This window comes from Canis lupus, chromosome 18, assembly GCF_003254725.2.
Source record: "Canis lupus dingo isolate Sandy chromosome 18, ASM325472v2, whole genome shotgun sequence".
Lineage (NCBI taxonomy): Eukaryota > Metazoa > Chordata > Mammalia > Carnivora > Canidae > Canis > Canis lupus.
Genome location: NC_064260.1, coordinates 4,371,258 through 4,389,198, shown reverse-complemented (window position 1 = coordinate 4,389,198; position 17,941 = coordinate 4,371,258). Strand labels below are relative to the sequence as shown.

At 34.8% G+C, this 17,941-nt stretch overlaps 1 long non-coding RNA gene across 1 annotated transcript in view; it reads left to right on the top strand.

The window, feature by feature from the left end:
- LOC112661461 (uncharacterized) overlaps positions 1-16,907 on the top strand; it is a 71,774-nt gene extending 54,867 nt beyond the window's left edge. The window contains exon 3 of the long non-coding RNA XR_003137726.3: positions 16,024-16,907. This is a non-coding gene — a long non-coding RNA (uncharacterized LOC112661461). The remainder of the gene's footprint in view (positions 1-16,023) is intronic.
- The last annotated feature ends 1,034 nt before the right edge of the window (positions 16,908-17,941 follow it).

Below are 17,941 nucleotides of genomic sequence, written 5' to 3'. Positions count from 1 at the left end.
CAATGATACAAAAACAGTAATTCACAGGATACATGCTCCCATATGTTTATAGCAGCATAATCTACAATAGTCAAATTATGGAAGCACACTGATTGTTGAATGAAAAAAGAACATGCGGTGTATATCTGTATCTATGCCTACATCTACATATATGTAATAAAATATATATATATAGACTATTATTCAGACAAAAAAGAATGAAATCTTGCCATTTGCAATGACATGGATGGAGCTAGAAAGTATTATGCTAAGTGAAATAAGTCAGTCAGAGGTAGACACGTACCATACAATTTCATTCATATGTGGAATTTAAGAAACAAAACAAAGCAAGCAAAGTGGAAAAAAAAAGAGAAAGAGACAATCAAGAAACAGACTCTTAATTATACAACAACAAACTGAAGGTTACCAGAGGGGTGATGGGTGGGGGGATGGATGAAGAGTGATGGGGATTAAACATACACTCCTCTTGATGAGCACTAAGTAATATATGGGATTGCTGAAATCACTGCATTGTACATCTGAGACAAACATAACACTGTATGTTAACTACACTAGAATTAAAATAAAAACAAAAAAAATGTTATGTAAGGATATTTCATATTTCAGTTGAACTAAGTGTTTTCCTGGTTTCCAGGGAACTTGGCATGGCACCTAAGCAGTGAAGCAGTCCTCGTGCCTGGATTTGCACATCAGCAATTTTTCCAAACTTGATTTTGGTACTTATCATTACTAAATTGAATTAGACATTTCTTAAACTATGTCTAACAGGAATGCAAGAAAGAAAGCTAGTTTGAACTCTGCTTCTGGTGCCAACAGCATTATATAATGAGGTAAACACTGGTAATTGTGTTTAGTTCAATAACACTTTTAATTATGGTTGAGCTCTCCTTCAGAGTCTATGGATTTTACTGATGCAAAATAAACAGCTGAAAGTCAAATGAAGGCAGCCTCATGGATTTCTATTGCCTAATTAAAGTACAGACACATTGCTTTTCCCATTGTGGCCCTAAGCAAAATAAGCTTGTTGCTCATAGTTTCATAGCCAAAATCCTTTTTGTTTAAGTATGAGACTAACAAAATTATAACTTGAGTTTCTGTATATCCTGCATACTTATCTTTGGGTCTGGAACGTAACAGGTACTTGATTCATTTCTGTTGAATGAAGAAAATGATGCTAAAATTAACCTAAAAAGCCAAGTTAGTATGATGTGTTGGTTTGTGCTGATTTTGACTATTTCTAGAAACAGACAGTAAAGGGTTAATGACTTCTATTTTCAGAACTAATTTTCTTCATGTCTTTCCATTTTTAACTCATTAAATTTCCCCACAACCTCCTCCATGTGCATTCTAAAAATGATAAATGGGGAAGAATATTAATGCTCCTGGGCCTGCTAATCTCCTGCCTTCTGGCAACATTTATTTCCTTTAGAGAGTTTCATCCATATTTGCTAAATACATAGTGACAAAATAAATCAATGACAAAATTAATTGGAATCAATCGTAGGCTTTTTTGTTCATCCCCCAGTGGTCCCCCCGCTTCCTGTGAGAAGGGCCATTTCAAAGGAAAGACAACATTGATCATGTACGTTTATACTTTCGCTCCAATATTTCTGAATGCAACATGACAAAGGAAATGATGTAAAACCAATGAAAAGATGATATTCACACTTTTGTGTGTTTGTTTTTATGCTTCAGGTTTGGGTCTTAAGCATCTGGGACCAAGAGAAATAGCTAATTTCTAGAATACTGATGAAGGAAGTCAATTAATGGAATAAGGGTCTATAGAAACTATATAGAAAAGAATCAAGTGCCTGCATTTTCTGAAGTACTGAGAAATGTAAAACATTTAATCTTTTGCTGCCTAAAGAATCTTCCTTAAATTCCTTCCATTTTTAACACAAATGGACATATATGTTGCCAGAATTTCTCCCTGGAAGATAACATTTCCTGCATCTGCAGCATCTGTAAGGAGGAGTTTACACAATAGGAAATTACCATTAAAACGTATAGCACTGTGACAAAATAAGCAAACAAGCCACTCAGAGATTACCAGATGATACAAAGAGAAATGAAGTTAGGATCAATAACGCCTTTTTTTTTTTTTTTAATTTTTCAAACTTAGAAGCTGCATGATCCCATCAGCTGCTGGGTATCTCCCCTTTCAACACAGTCACTGAGGAGAAAAATCTGTTCCAGTTTAGGAAGTTCTCTATCCCTATTTCCTCTGTTCATTCAGATATATTTTCTCTGAATCAACCTGTAGACCGTGTGTACTCAAGCAGATGTCATTCTTTAATGAATCAGAGCATATCCCATTTTATACTTAAAATATTTCAACATCAAAATTCAGAGTTTTGTCTACATGAGAAGGGGATTAAGCAAAATATTGACTGTAGATTTATATATGTAATTATATTATCCCAGTGGCTGTTAAATGTTAAGAGGTTTTCCACTTGTATAACAGATTAACATTTTCAGGATTTGTAACTGAATAACAACAATAAAAATTGCAAATGAATATATAGCTTTTATATTCTAATATGATGAATTCAAGAAATGTATCATTTTGATGGTGTTTGCTTTTGTGCAAAATAAGCTTTAGTTAAAAAATGTCATTTTTATTCTAGTGTTTCAGTGAATTATATATACTCTTTTCCTCACTGAAATCCAGTAAGGTTTCTCAGTGTTCCAATGTAATAAATATAGTACTCAACATGTGGCTCAATACAATCTGTTAAGCAGTCTGCAGGATGAAAAAACTGTGAAATGAAAAGAATACACACCAGAAATTTTAAAAAGGCTTAAACATTTTTTTCTATCTCAATACAATTATATCACAGCACAGATGATTTTGTTTTGGCCTGAGTAAATCAGCTTCCATGAAGAAGATTGAGCCAGGTCCAGTCCTGTGATTTGCACATCTATCTCCTGATTTCTACAATCTCTACATCAGCAGAAGGATAGTCAAGAATAAAATTATGTGGTCGTTGCCTTACTGAATTAGTCTGAAACAAGTGTTTCTATGCCAACCCTATTTAGGGTCACAAGGTAATGGATTCCTATGAAATGGCTGAGAAGCAAGGATGAGGGAAATTAAATCTTTACAAAGCTGGGTTGCCATTACAGGTGTTTATGGGGGCAATGGGAGAGCATCTTTCACACAATGTACATGATATCAAAAGATCAAATATTCTGAAGGTAGTAGCTGGACCAGGAGCCAGGGAGATAGGAGGAATTATGTGCTGATACCTGGAAGGCAACTAGCAGGTTTCCAGAGCAATCCTTTAATCTTGACCCACCACAGCCCAAATCTCTATAAAACTTCAGGAACTCATCAAGTGTGAAGTGTTAGCACTAAATCATAGTACCATCTGATAAATATGTTGACTTTCCTTCTGGGCAATGATTAAATAAAGAGTAAAATGTGAGAAATACTTAGTGGAAAGGTTAAAAGGAGAGAGAAAGGGGTGTGCGTGTGTGTGTGTGTGTGTGTGTGTGTGTGTTAGGGAGAGAGTGAGACAGAAAAATAGGGAAGAGAAAGATGGCTCAGATAAATGACCAAAAAAAAAAAAAATAGAAGAAAAAACATAAGGAATATAGATGGATACCTCGAGAGATATAAAATATTGGTACAAACAATGTCTAGAGAGCTAGAACCCAGAATCATGGCTCATGCATGTTTGAGTAGAAAAATAACAGAATATAAAAAGGATCTATTCAAGGAGCTACCATAATGCATGTCAAACATACACAAAGGCTATAGGAAGATTCCATTCACTTTTTTTTCAAAAAAAGAAAAAAGAATGCACTAATAAAAAATTATTTTCTCCCTAGAAGGTACTTAAATCCAGAATGGAAGAAACATTTGAAGCAACCTAAATGTTTCTTAATATGTGTCGTACCTAAGAAGGCCAGGTTCACAGTTAAACTAAGGCTGTGAGTGAATCTAACACCTGGCTTCAATGCAGTATACATCTCAAGTCCATTTATGTAGGAGTGAGAACAGTAATTTTCATCATTTTTTTCTTTTCCTTACTGAAACTTCTGTTAATAAGGCAGACAGTAATTTTAAAATACCTACTGGCATTCTCGAGAGAAAAATAGCTTTCAAGACTTTTGACTTATCTTAAATGCGCCAGCAATTGTTTACAACTCTACCATATAACTGTGTTTGCTTTAATATAATAATTTTCCATGGAGTGCAGTGGGCACTTCAGGAGGATATTTAGTACGTTTGAAAGTAAGGCCCAACATTACACATACCTAGGAATATTCCATCCAGCCTGAGACAAAAGATGTTAGTCTGTACATAATGAAATAATAAATTACCACTTTATCATTGAAAGGATTTTGATTGGTAGGCCAACATCTTAATCTGCCCTCATTTGCCTAATTCACAGTTAATTAATCTTTTGAGACTTTGGTTACTTTGTCTAAAGCATAATAAGGAAAATGTTGGACGCTTTTCTGGTATGCACTTTGTACTTTTTCCCATTGTAGCTGCTCTCGGTGCTGTCACCTTCCATGCAGCACCTTCCACATTCTTTTTTTTTTTTTTTATGATAGTCACACACAAAGAGATAGAGAGAGAGGCAGAGACACAGGAAGAGGGAGAAGCAGGCTCCATGCACCAGGAGCCCGACGTGGGATTCGATCCTGGGTCTCCAGGATCGCGCCCTGGGCCAAAGGCAGGCGCTAAACTGCTGAACCACCCAGGGATCCCCCACCTTCCACATTCTACTCTCTACTCCGACACAACAACCAACAAGGCTTCCACAGAAAAATCCAAGACCATCTCCCCATGTTCAGGTCCTATTTTTTTACCCCCATTTCACAGAGGAGCACACCCCATAGCAAGTCATGGAACGTGAAGGGTGGCTTCATCCCAGGGAGGCAAATTCCAGAACTCAAACATGTGCTCCATTGTGATATGCAAGTAAAAAAACAAAAAATGTCTATCCAGTAAGTGTCCATTCTCTGAATTGAACTAACATCCCTCAAAATCTAAAGTTGCTCTTCTTTCTACTGTGTGTGAGTGCTTGAAGTCATTTCAATGTACAAAAGTGTGAATGAAATCAATGGCTCTGCTTGGACAAGTTTGGATTGCTAGACTCTGAGCATGAGGTCACATTCAGCTGATTTCATATCACTACTAGCCTGGTGGTGATTTCAGGCCTACATCACTTTCTTTCTCACTTGCAGTTTTGAAAATTAATAAAAAGAAACCTCATTTAGAATAAAGTTGGGAAGACAGCAGGGAGAAGGCAATAGGGAGAGACCCACCTTGCAAATCCGTATTTTTCTATCCCAGCAGGATGAAGAAAGGCCTTCTCTTCTCGCTGGCAACAGCCCTGCCAATGAGAGATAGTCACAGCTTAGCCAAGGAGAAGCTGCTAGAACTCAACTCCCAGTTTATTCCGAAGGGCTTTTAGTTTACACACCGCCCCTCACAGCTCCCCCTTCCCTGTATAACAGGGGGTTTCTTTCTTTTGTTCTGTGGACTTGCCCATGGTTTTGCTGTAATTCGCGTGTCCCAGATCAGAATTGCCTGGTAGTCTTGAATAAATCCATTTTACTGATAAAATGACCTGGTGCCTTTAAGGTTAACATGGTCCACTTGGCCTGTTTAATAGATTTCAAAACGTCTCATTTTACCAGTTAGAAGCTAGGAGAATTTGAATTCAAGATGAAATTCAGGGATGTTAGGTTTCAGAAAATAAAGAAAAGAAAAACAAAGTAAATCATGAAGCCAAGGAAAAGTTAAAGTATGGCTTTGGAACTACAGATGTGTTTTCAGGTGTTTTGTGATCTCAGCCTGAGAAGGCAGGAATTAGGACTTTTTTTTTTGTCATCGTTCTTGGCAGGCCTTCGCTATTGAAAATCATGAGGGGTTGATTTCTTTGAGACCATAGATGTTTAATACCCTAGTGTATTAGTCCAGGCTAAATATTATTTAATATTTGCTTTATTCAATTAAATGCTTGTAAATAAAGTAGTAATGAAGAAATCCAAAATGACTGCAAAATTAGGCAATTTATGTAAACTAACACTTGAAAACTCCTATGGTGTTTTCTAGAGGATAATGATTTCAGCCTCAAAACAATGAGGATCTGTGATATTTACTTGAATTTCTCTTTTTTTTTTTTTCCTCCCAGGACAGTTGAATTACTTTTAGAGTGATCTTGTGGAAGCAAACAAACACACACAGAAATTTTAAAAGCTCCATTGATGATGGAATTAGAAATGGTATCTTTCCATTCTAGCTGTAATTCACATCATGACCTGGGTCAAGGCAATTAGCCAGACAGACACGGGTGCCATCTGAGGGAATCACATCTGGTCATGCTCACTAGTGCTAAGCTCTGCAGATTTTCCATGCCTCTTAGATTTGACTGTGGCACAGGGCGGAGACCACAGGCATTGCCTTCCTTGCCCTCTTCCAATTTCCTTGCTCACTTTCTCTTGCAATTTGCTGCCACAGATGGTATCTGATGAATGAAACTACCCAGTTACCAGTCCCCATATCCATTAATGCTACAATTAGCTCTCTGAGGCTAATGCTATGGAAAAACAATAAATACTGATTAATTCAGTTAGGTAACACAAAATGAGTTGGGACATTTTTCCAGATTAAATGATGGAACCAAGCTAAAGGATTTTATTTTCTTCTTTCCTAGTTTTGCTGCCTCCCTTTCATTATGTTCCTTATTAAATGGTAAGAAACATATCAGCTTACTCTGATTTGTCTGCTCATTATGTTAATGCCACTAAGAATTTCAAAACCATCACCTATATAGTACAATGAATAAGCATTTAAACTAACCTACTTCATAACTAGAATAGGCCAACATAGACAAGGCAAAACTAAGAGAAGGAGCAGAGAAATAATCAGACTTGAACGAAAGCAAAAAGGTTCATTGGGAAGATAGCTGCAGTAATATTCACATGTTTTTAGGATATGTATTGTACATATATCTCATTCATATAGGTAACTATTTCAATAGAAAATATGTGTCTTATGAGCATGAAATTAACTCAGGAATTAGTAAATAATTTGCATCAAACCATGTTCAAATATACTCTTTTTTTATTTTTATAAATTTATTTTTTATTGGTGTTCAATTTGCCAACATATAGAATAATACTCTTAATCTTAAAAGTGCATATACGATAATTATCTGCTTTCTCTTGTAAATTAATTTTAACAGAAAAAAGTGATGTGCTCTTGCACTGTCTTCATTTATAGAAATAAGAGCTGGTAGACTGGGCTTCCAGTCTTTTCAAAGGCTTGGGGAACAGTAAACTAGCTATCTCCTTGAGAAGTAACTAAGCAAGTGTGTTTGTTTCTACTACAAAGAATCTGTATTGAGAAGGTCCCTCTGTGAGATTTTCTTTGAGAACTGCAAGGTGGAATAAAGCCTTACATTTAAAGAAAGAGGAGTTTAAATAGATGTGATACTGCTCAAAATGTATTTCACTACATTTTTATGAGATTTTGAAAGAATAAGACTTTGTAGTTTATGTAACAAGAAGTAAGACCAGGGAAGGGTGAAGGAAATGTTGGGGCAAAGCTGTAAGTGCTTGATGGAGCATGTAAAATCCTGCTCTGTGTGGGCAAAGTAGATATGTAAAAATAGACATCATAGTTGAGTGGGTATTAGAGGCATCTTGAATGCACTAGAATTGTTTCTAGTTTATGGCTGTTACCGTGATGCTATTTTGATTTCTCTACATGTTTTCTGGTGAATATGCATATGCATTTTCTTAGGGTTTGTGTCCAGGAGTGTGATTTCTGGGCTAAAGAGCATTTATGCATATTCAACATTAGTAGATGCTATACACAGTTTTTCAAGGGAGTTGTATCAGTTTAAACTCCTGCCAGCAATGAATAAAGTCTCTTTGTCCATATGACACTCAATTTGTAACTATAATTTTTTAGACTTCTAGTATGGATATATAGTCTAATGACTGCTAAGTTTAATTTGCATTTCCTTGCAGGACGTGTGCCATTGAGCACGTTTGCATGTTTATCAGATGCACGAATCTCTCTTCTTTTCCTGTTAGATTTTCTGCTTTTTTCTTTGTCACGTGGAAAGGGTGTTATACATTCTGAATATGGTTCTTTGAAAATTTTATACATTACGAATATCTTCAATTCTATGCCTTGAAACTTTTACATTTAGTTCTGTGATCCATCCATCTTAAATTGATTTATTTATTTTATTTTATATTTTTCACTAAATTGATTTTTTAAAAAATATTTTACTTATTTATTTCATAGAGACAGAGCATGAGCAGGGGGGATAGCCAGAGGGAGAAGCAGACTTCCTGCTGAGCAGAGAGCCCAACACAGGGATGGATTCCAGGACCATGGGACCATGACCTGAGCTGAGGGCAGACACTTAACTAACTGAGCCCGCCCAGGTGATTTCACTTACGGTGGGAAGTAAGGGTCAGTATTCATTGGTCCAGCGTATTTACTAAGAAGACCACCTTTCTTATTGTATTGCAGTGATACTCTCTATATTTTTGTAGTTGTTATTTGATAGACTAGGTATAGGTGTTAGAGTATGCAATTAGGCTTTAACAGGATGCCTGGAGACCAGCAGAGGGGAAGAGTAGGCCTGCTATTAGGAAAGTTAGTAACCAGCCTGGAAGCATTTCACAAACAAAGCCACAAGAAACCAAACAGGTTTGGTTGTTTGGTTTGATCAAACCAAACAGGCCCAAGATAAGGCTGGGGACCCTGATCAAGTAAGGAAGAAGAAGTGTGAGAGCCTGCTCCCAAAGAAATCCCCTCCTCAAACAATATTTCACCCCTTAGTTAACAACTGTCAATAAAAGATAGAGACCCAAACTCAAGGTAGAGCTCTCCCTTAAGCTCACCCACTCTCACATCTCAAGAGTGTCCTCTTTCTCTTTGATAAACACCTTACCTGCACCACCCAACTAGTGTATTGTCCGTCCTCTAATTCTTTCTTGAGATGAGACTAAAAGCCTCCAGTGACATATGAGCATGGGCTGGGCAGGGGCCTTTGGGCCCAGAGGTCTCCCCAGTCCATCAGTAACAAAGGTGTATGTGAAAGATTATTTCTAAAATTTATATCTTATTCCATATTTCCACTTATCTGTTCTGTACCTATACTTCACTGTCTTAACTACTTTCAATTTCAATTAAGTATCAATAAGTAGTGTGTAATTCCTTTATATTTCTTCTTTTTTAACACTGACTATTTTTATTCCATATCAACTTTAGTAATAGTTTTTCAATATCCACAAAATTAGGGACCTTGCCTTTTAAATTTGTTTATAGTTTAGAAAGATAAAATTTTATTTTTTATTATTAAAATCTGTAAGTCATAGTCCTAATGTCCGCTCCCTTTCATGACAAGAGATAGACTCTATATGTCTTAAGTAAAACATTTAATAACTTAGAGTTTCTCTGTTTTCTTTATTTACAAATCCAACCCAGTTATTTATTTCCAGTTTATTTTGGCTTAAAATGGAAAAGAAAGTAACAACTTCATGGTTTTCATAATTTCTATTCAGTTCTCCAAAGAATGTATCGAATAAGTCCATATATTACACATATTACCTGTCTTGTAATACTGTAAGTTTAAGAATTTGGAGAAGAAATGAGAATTTTAAAAGAAATTAGAGATAAAATATCTAGATATCTGTACAGTCATTACTAACTCAAATATTCTATGCTTATAAATGTAAACATACTGCATAGTTAAGAAAGTAAGAAACATTTGTCTTGATCAAGGTCGTAGAGCTTGTGAATGACCAAGTAAAAGAGCAAACTGCGCACACACACAAACACACAATTCCATGTGACTGTCACTGAGAAATTGTTTGCACTGATAAGATATATTGTGATATTAAAAATCAAGTTCAGTAAAAATGGCATATTTCTCCATTACAACTATAAACAGTGACCCTAGAATGGGTTAAAAAAGAGTTTTGAATTATATCAGTATTTAAACATTTTGAAATGAATAATTTCAGGTAGTACATTTAAAGAAATGGAAATTTTTCCTCATGAAATTTGAATATCAGAGTTTTTCTGCCTGAATTTGAGTGATTGATTTTTTCTAGCAACCATTCATGATCCTGGTTTTTATTAAATAGTCACATTATAGGATATCTTTGAAATTCTTTTGTTTATTTTAAAATTCTGGAGTCCCTGCTATAACTGAACAGCAATAAGGGGGCTATTTGTTACTAAAATATGATATTCTAATTCAGAGTCAGGATTTTTAAAATATTCTTAGTGGGCTTCTGCTCAATAGAGGGCTAAAATGAGAACCTTATAAAGAATTACTTCAACTGGTGGGGAGATGAGAAAATATATTTTCAGAAACAAGTATTAAACTTGTTTGGGGAGTGTTGAATAAGCTTTGTGGAACCTAAAATTTTTGTGTGTATATATAAAAGTTAAATTCAGTTTACTGCAAAAATGTAGCAGACAAATATCAGTGAGGCCTTTGGCTCTAAGGAGTGACTTCTGGGCTCAGCCTGGTCTTCTGCAGCCACACTAATGGATTAGGACTTGCCCCTTGAGGGAAGTGTTCACTTCAGGACAACCTTTGATTAACCTGCTCAGGTCAAAAATATCAAAAGAATAAACAGCGGCAGAGAAAATCAAATGTTCCTGTGGGAAAATACAGGAGCAAAGATCAAATTGACAGGGCTTTAGATTCTCAGATTCATCAGGCTTATGAAAGTTGAAAGTCACGAACCTTTTTAAAGTTGTGTTGCTGCAAGCTGTAGGGAGCATTTTCACAGAAAAAGTGGAGACTTCTTCCACTTGTGTTTGCCACTCGGGTCCACGGTGAGCACATCAATTCTCCATAATCCACGACTGGGTGATATCATGTCTCTTATCAATTTGTAAAGTGCTGACATGTTTTATTAATATGTTTCTAACTCTTCAGCCAATATATTAATGAAAAATGAGAAAATCAGACATGGCGGTGATCTCTGTTGCACCCTGCTTGATGAACCAATGCTGTAAATGTTCTCCTAGGCCACACTTTTAAAGTCTCTTTGCTAAGCCTCATTTCTGGGACGACTTGTGCATTTCTTAAAATCTTAATCCCCCTCCCGAAGAGTTACATTGCAATATGTGTGCTTTGTTTTCAAAATGTGCTCATTATTACTCAGAACTGAAAATGATGGATGAGAACACCAGCTAGTCGACTTGATAATGTTGACATGCTATTCTACGTTTTAGACACCCTCTGTAAACAAAGATAAAAGTAGATTTAATAAAAATCACTGCTCTCCTTTTAGAAATATTGCATTACAAAATAAATTAAGAGTAATTGGGGAACATTACCTGATCTTAATCTTAATGTAAGCATTTATTATGGTAATATGCATTAATTTCAAATTATTTTGATTGATCATTATGTGACAGGTTAACTATTTAATGTGAAAAATATATTTACAGCTCAATAAACATTCATATATACTCTACAAAAATCATCTATAAATTGGAAAACCCAGTGATATAAAAATGCATTAATGCATTGGTTCTTTCACTAGAAAGAGATTATAAAATACAATTAATTATGATATCACATCTATCTCCATTGAAACATATACTATGTAATTAAATTTCATTTATATTTTTTAATATATTTCATATATCTAGATTTGTATGTATGGCATATCAAATTCTGTTTAGAGGTCATATATATTTTTTTTTTCAAATTTAATGGCAAGATAGCTTATTTTGCAATTTGGAGTTTGAATATAATAATGTACGGCATTAGTTACCATTAGTCTTCTTGGAGATAAAGTAAATTATTTTTCATATGTAAAATTAAAATAATGCTTTTGAAATCAATAACAATTCCCTTTAGTCACTTATAATGATACAATAGTGGTTTTTAAATTATATCTATCATGCCTATCCACTTGTTTGCTTGTTGATTCTTCTTTCTTGACAGACAAGGTCATTTTCGCTCTTATCTATGTGCCAAGCCCCCGAGCTGCCTTTATGTCATGTCATGTCCTGGCTTTATGAGTGGATAAAGATTTTCAGTTTATAAAAGTATGAACATCCAAGTATTTCAGATTTAAGATAGTTTGTCCTTTACCTGTCATCAAAGTTTTGACTTGAACAGAAACTCTAATAAATGTATTATTTATTGTTTTCATCCATAAGGTCATTGGCTTGATCATTTTCCAAGATTCTAGTGCTTTTTACTTCATTTATTGGCTTTGCTATTATCTTGAAAGAACCAACCTATTTTTTGAAAACCTTAGGCTTATGGCTAGACAATGGTATCCAATGCCTTTCTTTCAAAAACTTTTTGCCTGATCATTTCTTGGATTGTTTTTCATCTTTTCTTTTTTTTTTCTTCTACCCGTAGAGTGACAATAGTGAAATGAGGTATAGTCTACATAATGCTAGCCTTCTTCTAACATCTTCTCCTACCTGAAGCAAAGCAGTCTTGTTTATGTAAGTAGAACTTTCAGTTAGAGCTGCCAATAAAATATCAGCCATTTAACACTCAACCGCATCCTTCACTAATTTTCTTCACTTGAAACCGACTTCAGTCATATAGTAGCTGCTTCTTGCTTACTTGTTCCATTTCCAAACTAAAAATAATAAAAATGGTGTTATTATTTGATGTTATCCTTATGCAACTGATAAGCAAATAGTATTGTCTCCCAGTAAATCAGAATCCAAAAAAAAAGTTCACATCTTGAATCTGAAAAATAGAATATAATCTTTATATGGGCATATCATGTGCATACTGAAACATTTAGAAATATCACTAGCTGCCCAACTATCTTTTATGAGTTTGTGTTGATGCCAGGAATATTAAGTCTATATTCATGTGTGAGAAAAGAGAAGAAAAGTAAAACCATGTCTCCAGTTCAGCCAAACTTTGAAACTGGGATGATATGCTGATATTTTTCTCTTAGTGCTGTCAGTTTTCAAGACACTGCACTGGGAATTCATATTGGAAATATTACTTGCTGGATTTTTTTGTATGGATTCTAATGAAATCATTACAAGGCACCTGCACAAGGGGCTCAGCCTAATTAACTTTATTTCCATGCAACCTTTCAACATTATCATGCCAGGATAATAAGAAATTACTTTTTTCCATCTATAGATGGTGGTAGCTGGCAAAATGCAGCTGCTCAATGAGGTTTGCAAGTGCATCGTCTCTAAGAGGAAGCAGAGAGACTAAAAACATAGCAATAAAAAGACTTGAAATATCAAAAACTGTAACTTTCTCTTATATTCTTATTTCCTCAAGCTCATTCGTTCACAAAATCCAAAAAGGAGGGGGCCACCTGGGTGGCTCAGTTGGTTTAAGCATTGGATTCTTGATTTTGGTTCTGGTTATAATCTCAGAGTTGTGGGATTGAGCCCCATGTAGAGCCTTCATGGGATTCTCTTACCCTCTCCTTCTGCCCCTCCCCACCAAAAGAAGAAAAAAAAAAAGCAAAAAGTGAAGGTTCTGTCAGATTCCTCCCTTTCCTAAACTGGATTTCCTTAACCTCTTCTACACATTGTACTGGCTGTTTCAGTAATCAGGAAGGAACCCTTGAGAGAAGCATGGAAACTCCTTCTAAACACACAAATGATGGTGTCACTTCTTTCAGACCTCTTTGGTTTCCACTGAATATTCCAGTTTTCCGACACACCATATGGCATTGATTTAATGCATAATTACAGATACTACATCTCCTTCAGCTCTCATGACATTTTGGATACATTCAGTTAGAAGGTAGCTTCTCTGTTCTCTACTCCAATATCCTACTCATTTCTTCCATAACTTGACCATGGCACTGTTAATGGTTCATTCGCTAGAAAAATCTGCATCTGGTTTTAGAATATTGTATGTGGGCCTACCTTAAATATTTATATTAGTCTTAACACAGGTGAATAAGGGAATGCTGGTATAGATCATCAAATGTCTATGGCTTCAGGCTTGAGAAGATATGTTGAAAATATAGAAATAAGTTTCTTTTGCACCAAGAGGTCTTAGGAAATATAAGTTTCCCAAAATAAATTGCAAAAATCCAATGATGAAAAAAAAAAGAAATCCAATAATGAGAAATCCTAAAGAATTTACCTTCTATTCTGTATATTATATAATTCTGTACTAATGAATTCTTAATTGCAACCACCTAAAAAGAAGGAACGAAGACAGAATAAAAAAGAAAGAGCAAGTTATAGCTCATTTATAGAGTGATACTCAGAAATAAATTTAATAGAGATCATCCTCTTAGAATTTATCAAGGCAAATAAACATTGTCCAAATAAATGTGCTTTAAGAGGTTGACCTCCAGTCAAGTTTTATTTCTCACTATCTTTGAATCGTTAACATCTATCCCTTTTATTATGTATGTGGCAACAAAAGCACTTAATATGAATTATTTTGTAAATCCTACAAAATAAGGACAATTGCAGCCATCATGTGCTTTTGACAGTATTAAATGACATGAAGAAGACGAAATACTTAGTACATAAGAACAATCTTACTATTATACATAATAAATCTAAAGCTGATATCATATAAATCACCAAATGTCATTAGAAGATAGAAGAATCGAGAATAAAATACAGAATTCCATAATATCAAATTCTAATGAAGGTAGATGACCAAGCTGTATTTTGTGGGTAAGCACTTTATTTCCTTCTACCTGCACTGTTTCACCTCATGTGGACCCAGCTTGGGTCATGGAACCCTGGGTCACCATTTACCTCACAATAGGAAATAACAGAATGTGCCCAGGAAACAAAGGCAATGCATGTGAATATTTGAGGCTTAAATCTTTGGCTATATTAGTGTAATAAAATAACTTAAGGACTAGTTGTGATACCATATGATAAAAGATAATTACTGTCTTTCAAAAATTTTAAACTAAATGAGTGTATCTGCTAGGGAAGAGACCAAGGAGAACATGTAAAAGCAGCTAAAAGTACATACAAAGTGAAATCTTGGGCATTTGTCCTTCCTAGGGAAATACATGCCATAGAGCTCACTCTGTGTTTGGGTTTGGGAATGTGTGAGAAGGTTTTACTTATTGGTTTGGCCCAGGAGATGGAAATTCAAAAAGAGATGTCCCTCCTATTCACAACAGTGTAGACACATTGCAGAAATGGTGATCTAGATCTTCCAAAGTGTCTACATTTTGCTTTCCTACCAGCAGTGAAGTAGAGTTCCTATTGTTCCACATCCTTGGCAGCATTGAGTGTTATCAGTGCTTGGGATTTTGACAATCTTGATACATGTGTAGTGGTAAACAAGGTATCTCCTTGTTTTAACTTGCAGTTCCCCCAAAGGGCTTATCCTATGAGGCATTCATTACTTGTGGTCATGAGTTCATACAAGAAGGTACTGGAAGATCCCCTCCCTTGACTTCAGCTCAGAGATTAGCAGAGGCAGAACTGTTTACATGGTCTGTTGTCCTGGACAAAGGGACATTGAACCAGGAGGGATATTATGCATTATTCCAATGCCTGAAGTATCTCTCAATAGATACGGGTGATACATGTAAGGACCATACAGGATAGCTTCCATATAGAGAAGTAAGGTAGCAGAGGATTAAAACCTCTTAAATAGGCAGTGATGAGACTTCCCAAAAGTAGTCAAGTGATGTGTGGCTAAACACCAGAGAGATGAAAGATGGGAAGAATACCCTCAGATGATTAGAAGAGCTGAGCATTCTCAGAATTTGAGTGACTATCCTTAGAGAAGACCAAGCACAATTTTGATACTCAGAAAGAATAGAAAAAGAAAAGTAAGAAAGAAAAGAAGCTTATGACACCCAATCTAGTTATAAGGAAGAAAAGGCACATTGTTGCATAGAGGAGTTTCTAACTATGAAATCTATATCCATCCTTCCACTATTATTATTTCTTTTTCTTTCATTTATTTTCTTGAAACTCTGGCTAAAGTTGGGTCATAATGGGAAATATCAATAATAATGGATAAAAAATCACAATATCTAAGTTTTACTTTAAAATTCCTTCTTTATCTTTAGGCAAGAAAGAAGAAAGTGACTCTACAATTTGTTTTTGAATATTTTTGATATGGTAATTTACAGCTACCAGCTTGGAATATCTCACCCTTTCAAAGCTTTGAAGCATGGAGAATCTTTGAATATTTCAATATTTTTTCTCTTGCAATGCAGAAGAGGAAAATCTGATTTCTGGAAGCCAAGGAAAAGAATCCCTTCAACTCTTAGCCAATATTTGATTTCACAGAAGCTGAAGGAAATATATACAGCCCTTGGAAAAGTAACATTACCATTATAAAACTGAACCTCATGATCAGCTAAACAAAATGTCGTTTTTTTTCTTTTAATATAAGAGTTGAGGAAAGACAACTTCTTCATTGACGAAAATCCTAAGATTAACTTTAAACTTACAATAATTAAAATTTTAAAACGTTAAATATTTTGAACTAATTTTTAAGGTCAAATATTTGGGAAGCATTCCATTTTCTATATGTATGTTTATTATTGCTTTTATTATTAGCTCTCCTATGAAATACCACACTGACATAAATAAAAGTCTGTATTTGAAGACAAAGAGAGAAAGAAGGAAATGAAAGTCCTGTATGGTTGAGAGATGAAACTCATTTTCAGTTTGCTTTTGATTTTCCAGAGCACTGGTAGACAATGTGTACATAATAACTGTAAGTATATTTCAAATAAATAAATAAAGCATCTAAGTAGTGGTGTTTTGCAGGAAAGCACTCTGCTCACACAGTTTTAAGCAGGAAATGCTAAACAACGTTAAGCAGAGGCCTTTACTGGAGAATGCTTGGAATTAACAGCAACATTTCACAAACTTCTGAAAACAGACTTTTTTTTAGAGCTATTTACTTAGTTCTTGGAATATCATTTTGAGCAACACTTGCTTTGGGAATTTGTAAAACTGGACTCTGAGAAAGCAACTATCAAAAAATTTTCTTTTTTTTTTCCATTTTTTACAAACATTGTCTAGTCTATGGAAAAAAGCGATAATGCTTTATCCTTGGAATATATATATTGTTCATATATAAAATTGTTCATATATAAAAGCTAAACTGAACAAAAGACAGCCACAAAATGAAATTTTCGCTGACAGCCCGAGTTCTCATAGTCTATCTTCCAAACTCTTAGGATAATTCTTAATATTTACAAATGAGGAAAAACTCTACAAAAGTATTTTAAAATGTGCCACATTTTTGAGACACACACTAATCACAAAAAATATTTTTAAATGAATCTGCAGTGAAAATAGCAAGAGAATAGAGCACAATTCTCATAATCAGGAAGACATTTACATTTTCATAGAATTGGCAAGGTTGAATAGGTCAGTAAACATATCCGAGCCCAGAGTAATTCCATTTCAAATGAATGAGGGTAAACACATTTTAAAGAGTAAATGAACAATGGATGCATATATAAACAATCTGAGAAAGCTATAGTAATAACTGATGTTGACTTATTACTATAAAATCTAATAAGGATATTTTCTAATGTGTGATTAGATTATTTTAATAAAGGAACAGAGATTTGTAACTTCCAATTGAACTCAACCCAAAAGTGTTCATATGAGTCAGGAAGGTGTTTACATTTTAAGTTAGAATTAAGAAGATATAGTAATATCTAGTGTCTATTTTGTATTCTAGCTCTTTAGTTATGATAAACCAAGTTACATTGGAGATGATTAAAATTAAGTTTTTAGTCATAAGGCCAGACTCCTACTTTAGAAGGGGGGTAGAAACTTCTGCTGGAAAGTGACACAGAACATGGGAGACTTCTCAGTGGTGTCACATGGGGACTCAGGGATGAGCAAAAGAATCAGGGATTCTTAGGATACTATTCAACTGTGAGACAAAGTTTATTTGTAACACCAAATATTTGAAAATAAGCCAAAGGCCAACCAGAAGGGACTATTGAATGAAGCATG